At 41.7% G+C, this 24,080-nt stretch overlaps 1 protein-coding gene across 3 annotated transcripts in view; it reads right to left on the bottom strand.

Moving 5' to 3' along the window:
- SGCD (sarcoglycan delta) overlaps positions 1–24,080 on the bottom strand; it is a 304,496-nt gene that overhangs the window by 244,182 nt on the left and 36,234 nt on the right. The window lies entirely within an intron of this gene.

The raw sequence follows: 24,080 nt of genomic DNA, 5'->3' as shown, positions 1-24,080 counted from the left end.
TTTCAAAGCTTTGAAGCTCTATACCAAAAACATCTGTTCAGGTTTCAAGGAGTTTGCAGCCCAGTTCCCAGAGCTCAGAGCTGGAGGCTGAAGAATCCTTTCGAGCTCTGGTACAGGTTTTTTCAAACATCTCCCCACGATCAAACAGAGAGGCTTGAGCTTAAATACAAACTGTAATACCTCTCCCCCTCTCCACATTTTCAGAGCTCTTCATCTAATTCTTCCAGCAGTTTTTCCTGTAAAATCTACCACGATGTCTCTGCAAGAAAGTTTTGAATTTTGGGGTATCTTTGGTTGGAAAGAGAAGAGCCAACCTCATCTTAGACAACAAATCCCACCATTTAAATGGACCTATTAACCACCAGAGTCATCCTAGTACTTACCAGTTATTGTAAAGATGAAAAGTTCACCAGACATACAAGAACATACAAAACCACTTTAAGAACAAGCTGGAGCTGATGAGTTCAAGGGTTCACTGAACTTCAGTCAATTGACCTAAACCACTGAACTAGCACAGCAACTGTTTGACCTGGGGAAAACAGAACAGCACACAAACACCATGCACTTCCAAAATAATCCAAACTGCTGGCCCCAGGGCTTCCTGAGCCAGCAGGGGGTTGTCTCTCTTCACATGAGAACCACCAGTGTATTTCTCACAGCCACATCTTTAACGTGCAGAAACCTTCAGCTAACTGATTATTCTGCACACAGATTTCCAGAAACACGTTTTGTGTGAGGAATAAGCTCACTCTGTACTTTTGAAATAACTTGAATTTTTTATACGATGCTTTCTGATTCTTCAATTATGAAAGAGAATGAACAGTATCCCCCATTAGCTTATTCCATAGCATGATTAGCAAACCTTCACCATCATCTCCTTCTCTGTCACCTCTCTTCCAGCTCTTTTTCCGTGTACTAAATTGTTCAGTCATTCCATCCTTTTCTTTAAATTTAAAGCTATTTGTTCAGTCATTTCATCACTTTCTTTAAATTTAAAGCTATTATCACCTGCCTGGCAAAGAATGGTTTGAAATTTGACTTCTCATTGACCAGAAGAAAGAAAAATGCAGCTACAGCATATCTACAGGACAGTTTCCTTTTTTTAAGAGATAAAATCTTGAGCAGAGGGGGTAAAGAGAAAGCTCAGCTTCTTTTGGACCTCACCAAAATACCAAAATCCCTTTTCATGAGGAACAACTCTGCCACAAGGTCTACAATGACACCTCACACCATCATATCCAGCATTATTTTCCACAATTCCCTTCCCAATGCGCTACATGAGAAATACTTTCCCAGTTCTCCCCTCTTTGACTTTTTCCTTAAGGAACCTCTAGGATGAAAACCCCTCATACTGCTGAGCTTGGAAGTTATCAGCAGCCACAGCTTCAATGAAACAAAAAAACTGATGATATTCTTTAGAAAGACCACAAGACAGAGCTTTAAAAGATTCTCAGTTTAACTGTCCTTTAAAGCTTCCTCTGCCTTTTTTCTCTTTAGGGTATTAGCAATCACTGAGAAGAATTCCTCAAGTGGGTAATTTGATTTTTATCCCTGGAGTGGGTGGAAAGGACTAAGAGGATGATTGTTGTCCTGGCCAAAGGAAAGCTGGGAAGAGTTGACCTTCTGCTCCTGGATACACCAGCCAAGCAAACACTCAGGGGGGAAAAGCCTATTTACACTGAAGGACAGTGCTGGCACAGAAACAAGGGGGTGAAAACCAGCTGTCAAATAAATACCTGCTGGACATCAGACAAGGAAGTTCTATTCCAGTTTTCCAGGGGAAGTACCGGGGACAAAAAGTGTTCATACTCCTAAAATGCAGTGTGATCACTTAATGAAAGGGCTCATCTGATGTGATTGCTCATGATGGCAGGAAAAGGGACCTAATGACCCAGGAGGTCCCTTCCTAGACATATATTGTCCTGGTGAGGGGTCAGCCTCAATGAGTAGAAAGAACAGGTAATAGTAGACCCTGTATGAAATTCTGGTGAATTTCCTGAGTTTTGCCCAGAACTGCAGAAAAGGTGCATTTTCAGTCCAGGTACACAAGTGAGGCTACTACAGTTTTATATAAAACCCTTCCAAGATACTCTTTTTTACATCATTTGAAAACGAGCAATTCAGTGCAGCTAGAAAGCACACACACAAAAAAAATTAAATAGAATTAAAAAAAAAAAAAAAAAAAAAAAAAAAAAAAAAAAAAAAAGCTGATGACTTCAGAGACAGAAAATATAAATTCCTACAAAATTCCTACATTCACCTGCTTATCAAAGGGTTTGGAATCTTACACCATCAGCAGCAAGATAGCTTGCACTGGATATCAGAGATTTTGAAGACCAGAACAAACCATCAGCTCATTTAATTTGATCAGTCACACAAGGCAGTCTCCCACAGTCCCCCCTGTATTAAAGCTCATACCTTCAGTCCAACCAAAACTCTCCCAGAAAGTCATTCTGTCTCGCTCTGAGGATATCAAAAGCAAGAAAATGTACAATCAACACACAGTTTGGCTTTCCCTATCCAGAAGTGTCCAACTTTTAATTTTCCTGTCCTTAATTTGGAGCTGTTGGTTATTCACGTGTCTTCTTCCACCAAATTAAAGGCCTCCTATCTGTCCCAGTGATATGTAAAACAGAGCAAACCCCAGTTCTGCAATTCACTCTGACAAAGAGAGAGAAATTTTCCTTGTCCAACTGGAGCAGCTTCCAAGATGAGTGGAAAATCACACTTCTAATTCAGCTACAGAAATTTATACCAGTAAGAAATATGATCCACATAGTCTTAGCAGCAGTTTTGAATAAGGTGCTAAAGGATAATGATTTCCAAGAATATTTATTAATAAAATGCAAATTATTACAAAGCTGATGTCTAGCACTTACCTCACATTTCTTTTTCTCACCTATCCAGGCTATGCTCACAGTAATGAAACAAATGTTCATATCATTCTCATATTTATGCTCTGTTCAAAATTTCTGTGCTTCTCCACACCTCTACTCAGCTGTCTCTGAATGATGGCAACCAGATGAAGACAATATGTTTAAAAATAAATCAGAACAGTGCAGAAATGTTCTTTTGGGTATGGTTATTTTTTAAGTCTACACAATGAGTCCCTTCCCTTTGCTTCATCTCCAGTCACCACAGTTAATAAACTGTGCTCTCTCATAAGCAAAGTGATTTCTCTCAGTAGAGAAAGGAGACTATTTCTGCTTTATAGAGCAAACATTTACACAATCCTCACGGCTCCTAGGATTCCTCATATCACAAGTTTCCTATTTAGAAACCTCCTCCCACATACACACCCCACCAGGCTGTGTCAGTGGAAGGGCTTAAAATACAGATTGCCTCCTTCTTTACACAGTCCTGCCCTAACCCTTGCACTCTTCTTAGAGACAAAAGAAATCAGGATTGCTATTTCAATCACACAGGATACAACACACTGGAGAAAAACTGGGAATTTTAGCCTTTAAGAGGTGATAAGGATTTCCCACAAAGGTGTGAGGTTTAACTGTGGATGCATCCCACAAGGAAAAGGGAGAGCACAGAGAAATCTCTGTTTGGGCACTTTTGGGAAAACTACAACTGTAACACAACCTGGAAATCAAACAGCAGACTGAGGAAAGCCAGCCTCACATCAGGACACCTGAAATATCAGGACAATTCAACACAGGCTCTCCCAAAATCCCTTCTGATCAGTGAGGTCCATTTTCACCACTGTAAGAACACCTAACCCTCAGCGAGCAGCAGAAGCCAGTATTTGCAACAACAATTAAAACACCACTAATTACAAAGTAATTAGCTCCTAGTAACTGTAGGCTTTATCAGCTGTCCAGCAGCATCTCAGGGCAGATGCCTGAGCAATCCCTCTCTCACTGCCCGTGGGATGAGAGCGCTGAAACGCCAGACTGCCGCAAACATCAGCGCATTAAAAACTGCCCGCTGCAACAGAAATGAGCAATTGCAAAGAGCCTTTGTCAAGCCATGTGGAGCACTTTCTAACACTCCAGCTGCGTCAGAGGAGCTGACCTGCTTGCATTCCAGCAGGAGTTTGGAGCTGACTTCAAGTCACACGCAGGAGTTAAGAGAATGAAGAGCCGCGCTGGAGTTGTTTTACAAAAGCAGCCAACAGCGAGGTCTGCTTTTGTTAATATAATCATTATATGAAAAAGATGTCAAATGCTGGCTTTTATGCCAGCCGAAACTTCGTCTTGGGAAAAATGCTCTTTGAAAGTTGCAATCACTGCGGCTGCCTTCAAACCGAACGTTTTAGAGCAAAAGAATCATTTTGGTTTCTTTTTATTTTCCCCTTCACTCAGAGCCCAATTATTTCCTTGCTATAATATGGTGGTTCCACCTCTCCATTTGCTGGAGGATGTCCACCCCAGCCAGGACCCACAGTTCTCACTACACACTGAACCAGTACTTCAACTTCCATCCAAACCCATTCTTGAAATACCTTCCCAGACTCCCAGCAAGAATTTACCCATCCAATATCCAGTTCCCACCAGCTTCTGAAATCTTCTCACTCTACAGCCTCAATCTCTCCTCCTGCTCCCAAGTAAGGTTCCTGCCTCACAAACTACTCCCCTGGCCAATCTTACACAGAAAGTGTTTAAAGTCCAAACTCACCTCAAGCATTTTGATAATAGAAAAGCATCTAGGTGTGGATTATTTTATACCTAAGTGAAATGCACAGGGAGGTACAGCCAGATGACCCCAAGCATAACTTATCTTTAAGCCAGTGTGACAATCAGAAGAAACAGCACAATCAGATACCCCCTGGCTCCTCCATTAATATGAGACTTTGCCTACAGCAGCCATGGAAAATTACATTGAGGTTGTATGGTATTTTATATCAGCTGTGGGAGTGATACTGAAGGTCACAGAAAAAGCACTGCATCTGCCTCAAATTTTACTCATAGCAGCAGAGGAAGAAGCAGCCAAGAAGTTTGTCCAGAAAAAGTTTAAAGAAAGCTGCAAGGGATGGAAGAGATCTCTAGAGGAGACTTTAAGCAAGGTGAGGTGTATATGGCAATAAACCCACAGCTCAAAAATCACTCACAAGGCATAAGCACTCAGCTTCTCTCTCCTCCCCATTAAATCACACTTCCCTCCCACAGATGAGAGCTGTCGGGAGCTCTGCGCCAGCCAGAGGAACAGACTGGGATGAGTGGGGAGAGATTAATTGAAAACTGAGAAAGAGGAGGATGCTCAAGATAGCAAGCAGCAGCTCTGCAGGGCAAACAGGGAAGAGAAACTGTGCTCAAAAAGCAGATTTAGAGAACTGGGTGGGGAATGTCTAGAGTCACTGGGGCTTGGGACTGCAAACAGATTTCCTAATGATGGAAGCAATGAGACACTCTTTTACCCACACAAGCCTTGTTTCTGGGATGATGTGGCTCTTCCCCACAGCCTCTGGCTTCCATGACCCTGAAAACCAGAATTTTCTCTGAGCTTCATTTCTCATCCATAAATCAGAGTAACAACGCCATGTCTAGTTCCTGGGGTCTTCCTGCAAGCAATACTTTAACTATTGTGAAAACTATGCAAATATCACTCAGGTTACTACAAAGGATACCAAAACAGTCACAATCAGAGTTGGTTCTGATTTTAGCATCTCCAGAAGGAATCAAGTCATTTGACACTACGAATGAGGCGTCTCTTTCTTTTTCTTCTTCAAACTAAGAAAGTCACACAACTTCAAATCTGTGCCAAGAGAACAGTTCTCGTAGGTCAGGAAAAAAAATACATAAATAACTAACAAAATTCATTGGTACCAGCCCAGACAGAACCAGACCTGCACTGCTTGCTCTGTCCTGAGAGGTGGGACCCAAAGGGACCTCTGATGGATATCATAGATCTATAAGAAGGAACATGCAGTGCCCATTGTCTCTCTTGACTGCTTTAAAGCAGTTCCTCCAGTTTAACCCAGAAGGGTCCTCACACCCCATTTAAAACAACTCATACGTGTCTTTACAGTAGATAATTCTTCTCTTTTAAAGAGGGAAGTAAATTAAACTCTGAACCCTAATCACATTAATAGCCCCGCCTGACAATATAAATCACCCATGCAGCATTTTCTTCATGCCCATAAATTACTGACACTATGCCCTCCTGCAGAAGATTCCTTCTCCTTAAAAGCATATTAATATGTTTGCACCCAGTCTCCTTTTTAAATACACTGGCTCACAGTGTCAGCTTTCCTAGTGCTCTAGGCACCAATTTCAAATTTCATAATCAATGATATCATTTTCTTTCACGGCAGTAATTTGATTACTGCTCTTGGGTGTGACAGTCATTTGTGACCATTTCTTCCTGTCTTCATCTGAAATTCCTAATCTTCCTTCCCTCCCTCCTCCCCGCAAAACCTGTGCAAAATTGATAAAATAACATCAATAAATCAAGGCTCTTGCATTTTCCCTGAAGTGACTGTATTCCAGATTTCTTCTCTGAAACACAAACAAGGACATACTTCATCTAGTTCAACAGCATGACCAAAAGGGGTATAAAATGATGATGATGTTTTGTGGCAGTTATTGCCAGTTTAGTTAATATGACTGACTGCTTTTCCTGTGCAAGCTGTCTCTTCTAGATTACCCTATCTTTGAAATAATCACCACTACCACCTAACATTTAGTAATAATTTACTCCATAGCAATTGGTATGACAGAGCCCACATCGGCTGAAACAAAATTGCAACATTCTAGGAAAAAAAAATTAATACACATTTGTTTCTGACAAGTTCAGAGTCCCTGTTGACCAACCTGTACACTGCACTGTTGAAGTAAAGAACTTTTCATACACAGCATCAAAGGAGTAGAGTTCAAACTAAAGTTGCCACTTTCTTCCCACTTTCAGAAGTTTTAATGCTAGTGATAACAGGAGGCAAGAAACTTTGTATTAATCAAGTTCCAAAACAACCTGCAGAAAGATGCCTGCCCATCCTTGAATTTAGCTGATTTCATCAATCACGCAATTCTTAAGGACACTTAAAACCACTTCCATTCCCACAAACATCTGGAGAGACTGAAAGTGGAATACAGCTGATAGCACCTACTGCATTTTCTTTCAGGGAAAGTGTTTTTTTTTCCAGGTTAACTGATTTCTCTCTAACCCCCATTAATACAAAGCCTTCCAGAGGCAGGCTGGGGATCACACACATATTCTTTTAGCCAGGGCTCAGTAAAACAGAACTTCTTTGATTTTTCCCCCCTCATGCATAATATTTCAGTGAGATAAAATACTGCATGTGATATACAGATTTAAACAATGGAAGCTTAGTCCAGGTGACCTAATTAAAATGACAGATTTCCATGAAACAGATAATTCAGGGTTTTTTCTTCTAACTGCTTTTTTAAAGTATCTGATTCAAGATATTGAAATGTAACTTGTGACCTCAGATTCCATATAGTGTTCTGTTCTCCCTTGAGGTATCTCAGAGCAATCAATTTTTTTTATGTTGGGCAACCACACTGACATAAGAATTTCCATTAAACTTTTATCTGCAAGCATGATGCAATGGTGCTAATTTACAACTGCAGAAGAGAAAGTCCATGGCTGAGATAAAAGTAAATGGACCACACAAGCAAAAGAATTTTCAACTTTCAGACGCTGCATAAGGGAAAAAAAAAACAACTGTCCAAACTGTCATATTTAATCATTATTAATTATTTATCCTACGGGAGAAAAAATATGTCAAGAGTTTGCTAGAGAACCATTAACATGAGGAACCCCTTCATGTTTTTTTTACTCCAAAGAGTTGGTAATCTTTTCCAAGAGTTAAAGTCCAAATGTTCACACATGAATTTTGAAAAGGCTGAAGCAGCAGAACATAACTGAACCAAAACTTTTCTTTGAAAAGAGCAATGCACATTCCTGGAATGAATAATTCCTTCTTGTCTGTTCTGTTAATTCCTTCTTCTTGACATTTGTATTTCTATCATAAATTAGCTGCAATTTTCTTTTCCCACAAGATGAAACCTGTGCTAGTAGACAAGTTCATATTCACTGTGAATTACTGAAGCATGCATGTAACTTTTTTTTCTTGCAGATTATTTTCACAGAAATTCCTTTTAAACAAGGTAGAAGCGAGTTCTTTTACAATGCCAGGCAGCAATTTGTTTTGCTCTTTTAGGTTTTATTTACTGAGCTAATAAAGACATTTATCAATTAAACATAAAAAGTGATTTCAAATTTAAAATTATTGTTCTGACTCCAAGTTACATACACTAAGCTAACATGTTGCTTTTGCTCCCAGATGGAGCTGAAAAGAAACAGCAGATCTGACCTACAAAGCTGCTTGGAGGAACTACAGCAGAAAAGTGGCATCACATTTTGCTGCTCTTCAAAACCATCCATTGGTTCAGGGTCCCTTTCAGACTGAAAGGATATTACCATTTTTCCCAAGGCCAATGTGTGAGGAATTAAAAAATAAAATAAGAAAATAATATCTCAAACAGGCACTACTGCAAAAATCTATATCCACACATCCCTATTTGCCAGCGTCACAGTTTGTGGAACAGAGAACAATTCAGTATTTCAAAGGAAGCCAATAACCATCATGAGAGCTCCCATGGGTGATGTTACTTAATCTGCAGCTTCATCTTCCAGAGGAAAAAGGAGTCTATGAGGAAAACCTATTTCCATAAACAAGGATCTTAAAAGCTGAAGAGAAAAAAGATTTTGAGTAAGTTTCAAAATTCGGGGCTTCAGTCTAACGATCCTGGTCATGCCCTTCCTTCCCTCAAAGCTGGGGAATAATTTGGGAAATGCAGATCTTGGGGAGCTCTATATCAAAAGGGGCCAATAGGAAGAAGGAATTTCTTCATTTCTGCATCAGACTCCCTGTGGCTCTACCACAGCAGCAGCAGTAACGCTCTACACCTTCCAGACCACGTGCCCCACAGCACACCTCAATGTGAGAGACTCCATCCCTGCCAGAACAAATGTTAAAGCAGTTTGTTACTCCTCATCCTCCTCTTTGATCATTTCAAAGCTTTGAACAGTACCAGACTGCTGAGGAGAGAGCTCCCAGCACCGACAGGGAGAGAGGATCTGCTACAGCTGATATGCAGCACACAGAGACAGCGTGCAAAGGATCTCCCAGGGAGGAAAAAGCAGAAAGAATTGCAGGCACTTCATCCTACAAGGATCAACAAATCCCACAGACAGACTGCAATTGCATGAAATTGTTCTGCAAAAGGAAAATGTGAGAGGAACAGAAGTTACCTGCAATTTCCTAGTTCTCATTGAAATGCAGCCTACATTTTTAGGAGACTGAGGAGAAAGGGCATTATTTATGTCTGTTTGGAGGACATAGAGAAAGCAAGAAGGGAAGGGAGGAAGAGTCTCTTCCAGCTCTGAGACCAGGCAAGTGGCTTAGCTAAATAAACAAGGTCTTCGAAAGTATACTGATAATATTTTAAAACAATAAGCAAAATCTGCATTCCATTGGCAAAGCTGTAAAACTTGCCTGGAGACTACACACGGTGCTCTGATCACACTGGCTCCTCAGAGCTGACCCATAAAAGCCACAGCAATTACCGACAGATGCGCTAAAATTTTCTGACTCGCTTTTTGGGGGAACAAGCCATGGATTTGTATTTGGAAGCTATTCCAAAACTGTTAGGAGTCATGTAGAATAAACAGCCTTTTGCTCAGCTGCCAACATACCAGCCCAAAAGCTTGACGAGGTGACTTCAGACAGAAACAAAAAGCCTCTGTGTTTGTACCTACTACAGCTTGCACTAAATTCCCCTCTCTGACACAGAGGATCTTGGTGCCAGGGAACAACAACGAATTCACAGGCCAAAGGCTCACATCTGCTGCTTGGCTTTGAAATCCTTCCTCGCCTTTACACACTTAGATTGCAAAGAATGCCAGAGCCCAGTGCCACTTGGAGGACCCCACTGACCACCCTGTGGCCACACAGAGCAGCCTGGAGACCGTCATTGCTCAACAGCTTCAGGTTTTTGAAGTGCTGTTTCCCACACACAGTTATATTGCCCATTCAAGACCTGAGTTTCCAGAAATCCCTTGTTGGTGTACATCTGCTGGGATTAGAAGGTTCAAGGTGCCTCCAAATTTCATCAGGAAAATAGGAAGACAGGTCATTCCACAATCCACAAACAGAATCATACAAACCACAGAAGAGTCTGGGTTAGAAGGTACCATAAAGACCTTGCATGGCAGAGAAACCTTCTGCTAGACCAGGCTGCTCAAAGCCTCATCCAGCCTGGCCTTGAACCCTTCCTGGGTGGGGATAACATGCAGCTTTTCTTACTAGAAAGGAGATTAAATACAAAACTATGTCCTGTATCAGTCAGTCGAGCAGAAACGTGTTTCAGCCCCAGTCATTATTTCACCAAACTGAGCACCAGCCTTCACAGCTGAGAGCTTGTCCTTCTCCACAGACTGCTCAGGAGCTCCCTCTGACATGAACCATCACTTGTAAGGTGTCCCCTCTGCTCTCAGGCTCCAGGACCAGCAAAACTTAGTTACCAAATGAAACACTGTGAGCAAGCATGAGCAGCCTTTCAGCTGTGACAGGAAACCAGACACAGGGTAATTCTTGTCTTTATTCACACATCATAGGCTGACTGCAGTGATTTCGAACACTTGCCTTTTTTTCTCTGCAATGCATACCATATCATTACCCCCTGAGAGGCCACTTTACACTTGGCTCTCCTGCCTCCTTTCTCCTGCTTTGTTGTATAAAGTTATATGGAAAATAATACCTAAGTGGCTCCGCATCCTGCGGGGAAGTAGCTTAAAACATCACTCAGTCTTTCTGAAAATTTTCATGCCACTGCAAACAAAAAAAAAAAAAAGTCAGTCATTATACCTCAAACTTGACAGTTTCTTTTGGATTGAAAACCATAAATTAAGTAAAAAATATTTATTTATTCAAACACATGGGTTTGCTTTCCACCAAAACACTTCTGACAGCTGCAAAGATGACAGTAACCTGTGATACCTGCTCTGCATCACCCTTGTGGCTGTCTTGTTATTTCTGAAAACCCAAAAGGTACCTCCTGAAAAATCAAATCATTCTGTCCTAATTAGAAGCTTCTGAAGACAAACTTCAATTGGGATGTACACTTCCCACACATTAAACACTAATTCAGAAAACAGGAAGCCCTTCTCAGCATGTCCTTCAGATGAGAGGTTGCAGACTTAAAAACACCAAGTTTAAACCCAAGCTGAAAACTCTGCTGTTTAATAATGAAACACAGCAGTTGCTTTTCAGCTTCTGGAGTTCTTCTAGTAATAAATAAAACCCTGACAGGTTTTGAGAAGCTTCCCACAGTCACTAAGTTTTACAGGACAGGAATTTACCCTCTCAATGCAAACGTGGGGGTGATAAATTCTTTCTCCTCACACACAGTTATATCACATAGGAGTGGGATATAACTGCATTAAAGCCATCAGAGTCCCTTTCCAGGGATGACACTGTCTTCTAGTCTGGTGATCAACCACATGGCTTGTGAACAATCAGGTCAAAATACCCCAAGTGCCACAGGTTCCCTGTGTTCATCTTTGCTGGTGGGAAACAGGAACAACAACTGGGGTGCTGGAGCTTTTCTGCAGCAAACTCTCACTGCTCAAAAGCACCTCACAGTCAAGGTCACCCCAAACAATGCAGGTGCATTACTGCTGGACAAGCAGAAGTGCACGGAGGGGAAGTGAGCACTCCAGATCCTGTTACTCTTTTCTGATCATCTAATGCTGCTCATAATGCTAATCTGATCATTTATTAGGGATGTGATAATGTTCATTCTTGCTAGGAAAGGCAAGGACTACCAGCAGCCAGTTCACTAAATTAAGGACTATTAATAACTTAATTTCCAAAGGCAGACAGTATTTTCATTTTTGGAAAAAATTAGTTGCTTGACATGCTTTTCTGCAAAAACAGAAGTTGTCTGGAGTAACTATGAACTAGATATGACCCCATTTGGGCTCTACATTACTGATGCAAACTTTTCAGGGCAGATATCCAGAGATTCAAGATCAACAATCTGACATTATTTTTGCCTGTGTGCTACTAAAAGCCAAAACAGGCTTTGGGACTTTTTGACAGCGTGTGTGTTTTAGGCAGTGAAAGCGCCGTGCCCTGAAACCAACAACACTAATGGTTACATCACATCAGCACAGCTCCTTAGAAACACTTGCACTCTCAATTTTCACCTACTTAAAGGGAAGTGACAAGGCTGTAAGTCTCACAAATAAAGTCCTGGTTCATCACATGAGGATGATTTATTTTTTGCCTTCTGTACAAGTGCTTAATAAGGCAACTCCAACATGTACTTTTATTTAATTAAACAATCTCCCGGTAACAGAATATAAGACCTCTTTAAAACACTCTGTGTTGCTTCTAGCAGCGTGCAGCTGGAGCTATACAAACTACTGCATCCCCCTGTGTTACTTTCTGACGTGGTGAAAATTGGCACAAATCTGCTGAGCCCTGTTGATGTACACCAAAGGGGGGCTGATCCACATAGTTTGAAGCTCCCAAAACGAGACACAAAAATATGTTGGGTATGCCCCACCTGAGGAATATCTGAGGCCAACTATTGTCACTGGGGCAGCACATCCCCTCCCAGTCCAACCCAGCACCAGAGGGGTCCTTTTGGGCTCCTCAGCCCCATTTCACAGGAAGCAGCAACAGCTTCATGAAGAGCTTTAATCACTTAAAACCTGCTAGAAGTAGCAAAGGGGAAAAGCATGCAAGGTCCTCTCTTAAATGTAATTAACATGTGATGTTCTGTTCTTCACTGGAACTACACAGTAGAACTCGAAGTTTCAAGGCCCTCCTTGTCCTGATGCCTCAGATCATTCCAGATGAAAACTCTGTTGTTTACTCTTTAACTTTTAACTGAGAGGCCTTGAAATATAATCAATGCTCACTTTTGAAACCCTACAATTTTAATTACCATTTTCAGAAACCCTCTATCACATGTTTTATGTACAATCAATGCTGACCCATAAAAGGAAGGCACTCTCACATTTTGGTATACAAGGAGTTTGCTCTTTAAGAAGAAAACAATCAATTATTGATCATCTAACTGCCTCTATGAGCATTTCTACTGCTCTTCTGTTATTGCAGATTAGACATGATTATGTCCCAAGAAAGCAAAAATGCTATAAAATTCCACTTCTGATTCATTCAGTACAAGATTTTATTTATGTTATTACACAGGGTGGTAGATTTTTCTTTTTTTCAAACCTACACAAACCATCCTAGCGGCTAAGGTGGCAAAAAAATAATTAAATCTTGCAACGCCACAATTTGACCAATGCGTTCTGACACTGCTTCCTCCTAAATCATTCTTAATATGCTGAGATCTGAATGCATGTTGACACATCAAGATCCCATTGTGTGAGAGTTGTCATGCATTGAAAGAAATCTCTTCCTATACGTAACCCTGGTTTTAAGATGTTGTAGCAGATCACGCCATAAGAAGCTTGTCATGCCCAGATTTTGTGTTTGAGTGTTGCTTTGCATTTCACCTGAGGTGAGGGAATCATCAATCTGCAATGTTTTTAAAGAGGCATTACAAAAGATCAGTGAGAAAATTACTGGCTTTAAACACTCAAGAACAATGCTTTCTTAATTAGCACGCATAAATAAGAGACACAAAAATCCCAGTGACAGACATTGAGAGAAAAGATGTGCCAGGACATCCACGTTCTTTAGTTTTAATTCATCAGGGATAGGTTGATAAAATGCTGAAGAAAAAGCCTACCTTAAATTTCTGTCCAAAATCATTAGCTGAATTAGAAAAAGTAGTGTATTTGTACATAAATTGGTGTTATCAGGTGCATCTCAGCCAACCTGCTGAAATCTTCAGCATTTACACTTGCTGCTCAAAAAGATGAGCTAATTGGTTTATATTTGGGACTAAAGACTTGAACTTGAACACAGTAAGAGTAAGCCAAACTTCTTCTTATTCCCTCTCCAAAGGACCTGAAGCTGTACATCACATGAAGGCATCTGGCAGCAGGCAAAAGAACAGCCATCCTGGGGTAACATGGAAACCAGAGATTTGCACAAATATGTGCAGCTAACCCTAGAAACAGAAAGGACATGTGAGCACATGCCGTGGACACTACACTGGGCACAAAAGGTGCACAACTCTTACCACTTAAAAAAATCAGGTCGCAAAAGCCAGTGTACTCTTGGAAACAACACATGTTTCATGGTAAATACTCTAGTGTTTTTTGAAGCCCAAATGATATCCAGCAGTGTTTGAAGTCCCATTACTCCCTATCCCTAGGAATTCAAGTACAGCTCAACCAAAGGAGGAGAAAAAGCCATTTCTCTTCAGAAAAGAAAGAAGAAAAAGGAAAAGAGAGCTGAGCAAGCTTTCCCCTATGGAGAAAGTGTAAGAGTGAAGAGAAGGCAGCAATGGGGTCTTGGGCAGCCTGCTCAGCAGGCAGGCACCAGCTCCAGCCAGGAAAAGAGCAGAGCTCTCCTGGACCACAGTAGCCTGGCTTGGCTTTGCAGGAATATTCCACTCTTTACCTTCTCCAGCACTGAACCTTGCATGTTAATCCCTAGAATCCTCCTTATTTAATAAATGCATTAAAGTCTATTGATTTTCAGTGACTATGAAAGGTCAAGTCAAAACAAAGCAGGAACATTTTGCAATGCACGGGGCTGTAAAGAGGAAAAAAAAATTCCTGATGAGAGTAAGTGGTTATTGTGCAGATTGAAGAGAAACTTCAGCCAGTCAGATTCACATCTAGTTACATGGATGTAGGCAGAGAGTAATTCCACTTGGGCCAAAGCTTCAAGCAATACTCTCTGTGGTCTTATTTGTGAGCTTTTATTTGCATGCTCAGGAGACAAATTTTAATCTCAAAACCTCAGACATTATTAGTATTTGTTTAAAGGCCAGGAAAGGCTGCTCTAATCTTTCATCGTGACCTCCTCTTCAATACAGACCAGAAAATGGAAGCCAAAAGTTTTGCCACCCATCTCACAGGGGAGGAGGGATGAAAAGTGATCCCCTGCCATAGTCAGGGTGTCCCAGGTCAAAACAGGCCATGGCAGGGAAATGAGAAGCAAGTACGTGCCTAATTTTTAATATCTGTGATATGAAATCTTCCATACAAGCTAATTTATGGAACAGTCACATTTTCTTTTCCCAAACTTTCTCATTCCACCCAAACCTACCCACAATGAAAAATGATGCTCTGATTAGAGGCATGCTTAATTACTTTCCAGCAATAAAATTTTACGAACCAAATTTTTATCCTAGCCTGTGTATTTTCTTATTTATTTTTATATATTCATAAATATGCAAAGCCATTAAGATGATTATTAATTGCAGCGGAATGCAATTAAGTGGCTTTCCACAATAGCAGTCTTTGAAAAGGCAATGTGTATTCACTGTTTTTCCAGCACCTGGCTTCAATTATTTAGCTCTTTGAGGATCTCTGTTATCATGATATAATGAATGTTCTACTTAAATAGAATCACTACCTGAAAGAAAGAACACTGATCTATTACTACATTAAGCTCAGCCGTGTCATGAGTTGTGTCATATAATGAAACCTTCACAAAACTGATTACCTGCAGAGCCTCACACTGTTCACAATGTTAGCAAGTCACATTCTCTTTTTTTGCCTCAAAATTGTTGTATTTTCCTTCCTCCAAATAATTCCTCTTTAATCTTTTCACAGACTTTTCCACCAGTGCTACTTAATTTCCAAACGAATACTTTAAAAGGTACTGATCCAACTCTCCCCATGCACAGTGGATGAAAAAGGGTGTGCCTGCAGCAGGGAGAGTGCATTTATAAAATTATGGACACTGCACACTATAAAACACCCAAAATCTCATTAGCAGACTGCCTTTTCAGGAGTTACTCCTCCAGAAAGGAAAACTCTTTTTGAAGGTCAGCAGCCTGACCTCGCTGATGTTTACAGCACTGACTTCCCCAGCAGCCACTTAGAGGATGCTTTCAGCATCTCACTTCAGTAAGTGGTGGCAGCCCTCATAAAAGGCAGGATATTGTTACAGCTTGCAAGAACTGACATTAACTTTTAGCCTAAGTGGTAAATTTTACCTCCAAAATGATCATTTGCTTTTGAAAGCACGCGCTTAAATCATTTTAGCCTCACCTGACCTTACTCCCATGCCCTGCTCCTCTCTGCCACACCCTCCCGCAGGAATCAGCGCCCACCCCTCCCCTTACACCCCTATTACAACAACTGAAATGTTCATTTAGGAACATTTTGCCCAATTATATTGCTGTCCTCTTTATTCATCTTGCTAATGGAGAGGCAAAACTCCTGAGGTGATGCGGAAAGGAAAAGCACAGTTCCAGGGCAGCACAGAGGCTGCTGAAGTGAGCACTGAGCAAGGCAGCACATGGAGGGGGATGGCTCCCAGGAGGGGATGCAAGGAAGGCAATTGCCAACCCTGCATAAAGCCAGCAGCAGCAAGGCACAGGCATTTAGCCTGCACCATTCCCACAACGTGACTGCGTGGGAGCCATGAAATGTGGCTCCTAGAAATCTCCTCAAGTCTCTCTCGGGATCTGGCAGAGTTTTATTGGCTTGTGCTCAGGTAACAGCAAAGCCAGCTGAAGGCACACCTGGGCACTGGGGAGTACTGGACTTCAAAAATTTACAGCATCAGGGGTGGTGCTGCTCCCTGCATGCAAAACACAGCTTGTATTTCTTACAAAAATTCTCAGACATTTTTCAGCCTCAGCTGTGTAAAAAGCCCTTCTAAGCAGCTCACCTACCACTGGTTTTCCCCTCTGTGAGAAACTGAGATGTTCCTGAAATAGCATCATGTTCTACTGCAGTGCTATCCCACTTTGATCCTATAATCCCCTCCAAGAGTGGGGACCCTGGCACTGCAGCCCACTGACAGCTCAGGAGCCACCCACAGAGCTGCAATTTCAGGAGGAAGGATTTAAGGAGGTGGTTTGGGGAGCCCAGTACATGCCCAGCAGGAGAGGGGACTTGTGGTGGTTCACTCGAAATTGAGATGTAAATACATTTTTTTTTCCTTGTTCAGTCAAAATATACTGATGCAGACCCACGACTTGACCTCAGATTATAATTTTAGGGCTGTATCGAAAAAACATCACATTTCAGCCAACCTTTTTCTTACTAATGTTCCTTGCATTATTGAAGAGGAAATAAAAAATTAAACAAGAAGAAAATCTTAAAGAAATAAAAAAAAAAAAAATTGAGAAAAATGATAGAAAGAAATTCATAGTCCTATCTGCTTGCCCTGTTAACTCATTTGCTTCTTGTTTGGGACAAATACCTGTTCCACAGAAGCCACCCTTCATAAGGGGGAAAAGGCATTCCAGTCATTATTGTATCAGGATAGAGATCATCCAGCCAAAATGCATGACATGAATAAATGCAGTGATTGGCTAAAAGGAGACAAGGGAATTAGCATTCCTACTGCAACAACTCTTTTTTGCTGCGTAATACAAGATACTAAATTTACTTTCCAACTTGATTTATAACTTCAGAAATAATTCAGCAGTTAACTACAAATTGACAAGTATGTTTTACTAGCAGCCAAGATTTTAATTTTAAAAAAAGCAAACTTAACACAAAGTTCTGAAAGTACTTTGAGAAATAAGGATCTAGTAAGAGGTTAATATTGTTAATTTTTTTTCCATTGACATATGAAAATTTAACATATTAGAAAGGAACTAAGCTGAAACTGAATTCTTTAATCAAACCCTGGTGACATCATTTTTGCTGAAACAATTTGAAAAATCAGAGAGATTAAAGCTGAGATCCATTAGTAAAATAGCAAGTGAATACAAGCATAATTTCTGCAATTTCTGCTGATTCAATTTTGAAAACCTACAAGATTAAAACTGAGGCCTACTTATTACAAGATGGCAAGTGAGCACAAAGTTACTACTCTTCAAATCACAGAACTTTTATATGAAAATAATCAATGAGAAATCTCATTAAAGCTGCTTTTCACATTCATCAGATTATTTGGTAAAGATGCTAACAAAATTAAATCCCTCCCGGTACGATAATACGAAACAAATATAAAATTATCCAGATGACAATTAAAAAAAAAAACAAACCACATTCCAAGATACCAGTCAAAACCCAGAATCAAACTTGTAATGCAATTCAACAAAGTATTATTAAATTAGACCCAACTGTGGAAAAAGAGCCTCTGTCCCTAGTGCTGGCTGTTCCACACCCTGGCAGGCTGGGATGCTGCTGGGAAATCAGCCAGGCTGATTACTGTTATAAGAAATCTTTTATTTGGCTCTTCAAACACCTGATGTCAGCTCCTTCCAGTCTTAAAAGAACCCATGTCGGACTACAAATAAGAGAACAAACTGAAGGATTACAAGTAGGAATTAAGGAGAAACAAACCTATTAGCCTAGCAGGAGTCCTCGCAAAATTTTCAGTAGGGCAGTGAAGTGTATCAGATGATAAAGAGCAAGGGAAAGATGTGGACCTTCCTTTGGGATCACCAGCACAGGGTGGGGAATGGGCCATGGAAGCCCCAAATTCAGCTCCTCCCCCTGCCCATCTGTGCAATAAACCCTAATCCAGACCCCAAACCCCACACAACTCCTGCTTCCCCTTCGCCTTGCTGCAGAGCAAAAACCCAAATAGACAGCAGCAGGGAGCCTTAAGAGCCAGGTACAAATCCCCTGGAAAGATACACCACCTAAGAGCCAGGGTAAAAATGTGATCCTGACTTCTCAGCAAGCAAAGGAAAGCAGCTGCTTCAGGCCCCTGAGCAGCAATCAGATCCCCAGTGGTGGAGCCTGAGTGGTGCAGCCTTCCTGCTGCCCAGGGATCCTCCTGCTGGCCTCAGACCACAGCAGAAATTTGCAACGAGAGCACATTCTGCACTTTATGAAGTGTCTGATAATTCCACTGCTCCCCGTCCTCCAGCTTGAGATTGCGGATTTTATTTTTCTCTGATTCTAATAGCACCGAATTAAGACACAGGTTCTGGCTGGCAGCCTTGAGTGACCTTTTTAAAGGCCTGAAATAGATTTAAACTCAAAGTCCCTGGCAAAGGAAGCCTGGCAGGCTGTTTTTACATGGCCAAACAGGGCTCAGTGGCAGCAACACCCCCAGCGACCAGAGAGGATGAAAAGGGCAAGTCTCTCAAAATATGGCTCTGACTTTGAAATTCAGATGACAGGGCTTCTGTGCAGAGGGTATTTGACAGTTCTGTAACACAGCAGCTCTGGTCACCCCTTGAAAAAAATGAATCAAATTTTCCATAAAGACCAATTTTTTGGCTTTTCCAATTCTGCCTTCACAACTTTGCTGAAGGGGTCCGTGGGCTCCAGAGCCTTTAGAGAGAGCAGGCAGATTGAAGCAAAAGCATCAACTCCTGCAGCCCAGAGCTACCAATGGGAGTTTTCTCCTCCTTTTTTAATGTTTAAAGTGCATAATTAAATAGAATGCATCAAATCCAGCCATGAAGCATATAGAACTCAGAGCATATAGCTGAGCACAAAATAATTAGTTATAAAAAAGTCAGCTCCTCAGTTGAATAACATAACTGGATTAGGCAGCTTTATTTAAAGTCCAGAAGAGGGAGGACTGATATGATGATTTAAATATTATTACCCAAGTTAAACTTGGAAACCCTGCAGCATGCAGCAGAGAGGAGCAGAGACCAGCACGGGTGTCACAAAGCACTTCTGTGCCTGTCAGACGCCCATGGCACCTCTGCACCACCACTGCTCCACCTCTGCAAATCCACAGTCATTTAAGGACATTAAATATTCAGGGGAACATAAAACATCCAAGTGAATCACCACCCTTTGCAGAACGCCCCCAGGGATTTCTCATCTGCTGGCTGTCTGTTTGAGCCACGGAGGAAGATGAAGAAGGCCAACCAAAAGGCCGGGGAAGGCGTGGGCAGTGTGGAAAGGAGCTCGATGCGCTGGGCATGGCGCTTCTCTCCAAACACACAGCAGGGACTGGGGCATTGTTGTATTTCTCTGGGGAATGGTTTTTCCCCAGGACCCCTGAAGCCTGTAACCATGTAGTTTTACCCTTCCTTCCTTGACCTAATTGGCTGAGGTCCAGCCATCCCCCGGGCAGAAGCCTTGATAAGGGTCTGTCCTCCCTCTTTCTTCCTCTTGCCCTCCAGCCCTCCAAGGCTCCAGCCCTCTTTCCCTCCTTCTGGACCTCTCTTGCCCTCTGGGCCTCCTGCCCTCATTTCCCCTTCTGGAATAAACGTCTTGGATCAACCCTGGGGGTAAGAGCCTCTTTCGGATCTTTTGCCCTGTCCCTGAAATATTCCCCCAAAGCCTCCCAAGAAACTGAGCCAGCCCCGTGGGGCTGCGGGGGATTCGTTTCAGGGCATCACCTCCTTCTCCCCAGCTCTGGCTGGAGCAATTGCACCCAGACACAGGCAGCATTGACACACAGGCAGGATTCACACTGCTGTTTCACAGATCGAGGCACCCAGGAGCTGAACTGGAGAACGACAATGAAATAAAGCAGGACGTTTGTTTACCTCGAACCCAACACCTTCGCCTTTACTCTGCGATCTTCCACTGTGCCAACCCAAACTGAGAAGGGAAGCCCCAAAACCAATCTGCAAGGAAACCACTTAAAAATCATCACACACCAATAACAGAATGAATTTAATTCCATGCCAGGACGAGATGAAAGAGGGCAAATATAATAGGAACTTATGGTTTCACAGCAGCTTGTGAAATGCCCAGCAGTGTCAGAGAGAGAGGACTGTGTGGCTGTGTGGGGTATTCACTGCCACTGTGACACATGAATAAAAACCCATCACTTACAGGATCACACTGGTTTGGTTTTCTTTTCATTTCCTGTGGTTTTAATTCACCCCTAGATCACCATGTTATCACTTCAAAGCACAAACTTTAGGGTTTTTACGCCTTACAGCCGCACCAGGTGCACACTGTACACATGTACCTGGACCCCCGTGGGCTTCCCATCATAAATAAGGTTATTGGAGCAGCTCAGGGCCACACTGTACCAAGACTTGGCCAAACAAGCAGAACAGCCCCTGTCCTGGGCAGCTCCTCACCTCATCATCTCCTCCTGTTCACATTTATCTCACTTCAACAAGGAAAAATCAGTTCCTATTCCTGTGTCTGCTGCAGCACTGAACATGACATTAGTACTTAGCAGCAGCTTTAACTCATTTTGTCTAATTTGAAATCTCAGATTTAAAAAAAAAAGTTTAAAAAAATCTAAGTTTTCAGAAACTTTTCCTTTCAGAAAGTTTCAAAGTGAGTGAGATCCATTTAAAAAACAGAGACAAAAGGGCTAAAGGGCATGGACTGAAAAAAAAATTAATAAATAGAAGCTGTAAGAGAATCATATGACAAATGTAACTGAAGCCAGCACCACTGAATGAGTAAAAACCATCCAGCAAAAAAGACTGTATAAGGGTAAAAATGAAGTGTGATAGTCCTGTCACCTTTGGGGCTTCAAGGGATGAGTAATGAAAAGTCCTGGATTAGAGCTCATAGAAAACAGGGCTGAAAGGGACCTCCAGGGGTTATCTAGTCCATCTCCATACCCCAAGGCAGGAGCAGCTCTGCAGATATCATTCCTGACAGATGTTTTTCTAACATATTCTTAAAGACCTGCAATGATAGAGTTGCCACAGCCCCCATAAGCAATCTAATAGCATATTTCATCCTACAAAGTTTTTGTCATGAAAGTAAATCTCACTTGCTGCAAATGAAGCCCATCCTTTTGCACCTCATCCCCCATGGACAAGGAGTGTTTTCCCTTCCCTGTGCAGCAGGAAAAGAGAAAAAGGCAGGAATGTCATGACAGACTCAACCACCAGGTTCTAATTTTTGCTGCTGCTGCTCCTTCTACTCCATTTGCTTTGTAATTCTGATTTTTTGAATGGCATACTGAAAGTAACGTGGTAACAGGATAGAAATCTTAAATCTGTCCTGTCTACAAATGGTTACTCTTGAACATAGGAGGACATGGACCCGTTGGAGCCAGTCCAGAGGAGGCCACGAAGATAATGAAGATGCCCCTGGATCCCTGGAAGTGTCCAAGGCCAGGCTGGACAAGGCTTGGAGCAACCTGGGATAGTGGGATGTGTCCCTGTCCATGGCATGGGAGTTGGAGTAAGATGAACTTTAAGATCCTTTTCAGCCCAAAACATTTTCTGGCTCTTCGTGGATCCTCTCTTCTCCATAAAGATGACAGGAGAATCATGATTCTTCCTCCCACGACCATAGAGCTGGTAACACTGTGAGAATTCTCATCTCTCTGACCCTTTCCCCTTCAAGTCACAGCCTCTTGCCAGTAGACAACACTAAAAAATGGGATGGGGGGGAGACAATAAACGTAAGAGACAAGCAGCCCTTGACCATGTTTTCAAGAGACAAGTCTCTAGGTAAACACAGGGGGAAAAAGCCAAGTTCTCCAGTTAACTGAAAGCTGCTGGCTTGATGCAGATACTGCCTCGGAAATTACCATGGACTGTGTTATACAGGATCTCTAGTTTGAACTGGAATATTATGGCATTAAGTATGAGTCACACTGGCTTTTGAGAGCAAGGAAGCAGGAGCTGCTGAAAGATATATTTTCTTAATAAACAAAAAATTATAAGCCAGTACTTTCTGGGTATTTATACAAGACAGTAACACCACAGGAATGAAAGCTGTGGGGGTCTTTATATTTGTTTGGTGAGCTTTCTTTGTGCACTCAAATCCAAAGCTCCACACCTTCAGGCTGTTCTCCCCAAATACGTGGGCAAGCATCCTTTCTAGGATAAAAGCTCAGATTTTTTGCTTTATCACACCACTCTGACAGCTAAGGTATTTCTAAAAACCACTAAATATCTTGGAATTCATAACATCAGTGCAAGTACTACCAACAGGAGACTTCCTAAGGGTATCTCTGACTCAAACAGTACTTTTTTTTTTGTTGTTTATTAATCCAATGACCTGCTCTGTTTCCTAATGCCAATTAAATATCCAAGAAAAGAGATGAAGGAGGGATGTAAAAGTTGTTACACTTCCCTTATGCCTTCCAGCCAAAAGCTTGTCCCCTTTTCTGAGCCTTTTACAGTCTAGGCAGGTCTCACCAGCATCACCAGCCAAGGGAGAGCTCTTGCCTAAGGAACTGTCTACCTAAACTCCTCAATTTATTAGAGCTCACAGACACCAGGGAGCAAAGAGGTGCAGTCAGCAAAGATAAGTTGCAGAAGAAAGAAAATAAAAACCACTCATTATACACACAAGCCTTGACTCCAGAATTGAAAGTTATGCAAAACGAAGGGCCCTGATTAATCACTAATTATACCATGTATCTCTTAAAAGCCATACATTCACTTTACCAGCCTGAAAGTCACAACCAAAATGATGTGGTCACTCAATCCCACAGCTTCAAAGGACACAGTAACAAGTTTTCCCCTTTCTGGATCAGTTCCCTCCTCTGATCTCTTTAGGTACATTGACTTATTGCAATTAGGAATACACATTTAGCAGAATCGAAATTAATGGACCTACATAAAAGAAGTGCCTGACTCTCTAAGCAATCCCAATGCCAAACTCCTTAGTAAAGAAAAATTTCCATTCAAAGTAATGGGAATACAAAACACTTTAGTCTTGGCCCTTTGGGATGGATTTTTAGAAGAAAGCTGCTTCTATTTCATTACCAAAGCAAGTAGCCAGACTTTACTAAGAAGTAACTCTACTTCCATGCTCACCAGGTGCTAAGCCCTTACAAAAAACGTAAAAGAAAGTGGGTTTAAATGTGCTGCCATACCTGTGGTGATCAATGACTGATCTTGAGTCTTCTGGGGAAAAAAGGGGAGGAAGGAAGCAAAAGCCTAACTGTACTTGTAGTCTGCTTTCCTTGCTTCAAAGGGGACTTCTTTCACCCACCCAAAAATCAGACCTGCCCTACTGTTCCAGCTAAGAAAATAAAACCAAATGCCATTGCCATGAAGATATCTATGGGAGCTTGCATCCCGCTCATCAAAATTTTAATTGGATATTGACATGCTCAAAATTAGATGTTGTTTTTAAAAAAAAATTTAAAAACCCCAAAACACAAGGCTCCTGCCATGTTCTCTGAGCTC

This window comes from Sylvia atricapilla, chromosome 14 (genome assembly GCF_009819655.1).
Source record: "Sylvia atricapilla isolate bSylAtr1 chromosome 14, bSylAtr1.pri, whole genome shotgun sequence".
In the NCBI taxonomy this organism is placed as follows: Eukaryota; Metazoa; Chordata; class Aves; order Passeriformes; family Sylviidae; genus Sylvia; species Sylvia atricapilla.
The sequence above is the reverse complement of the archived record's forward strand: the minus strand, read 5'-3'. Positions and strand labels throughout refer to the sequence as shown.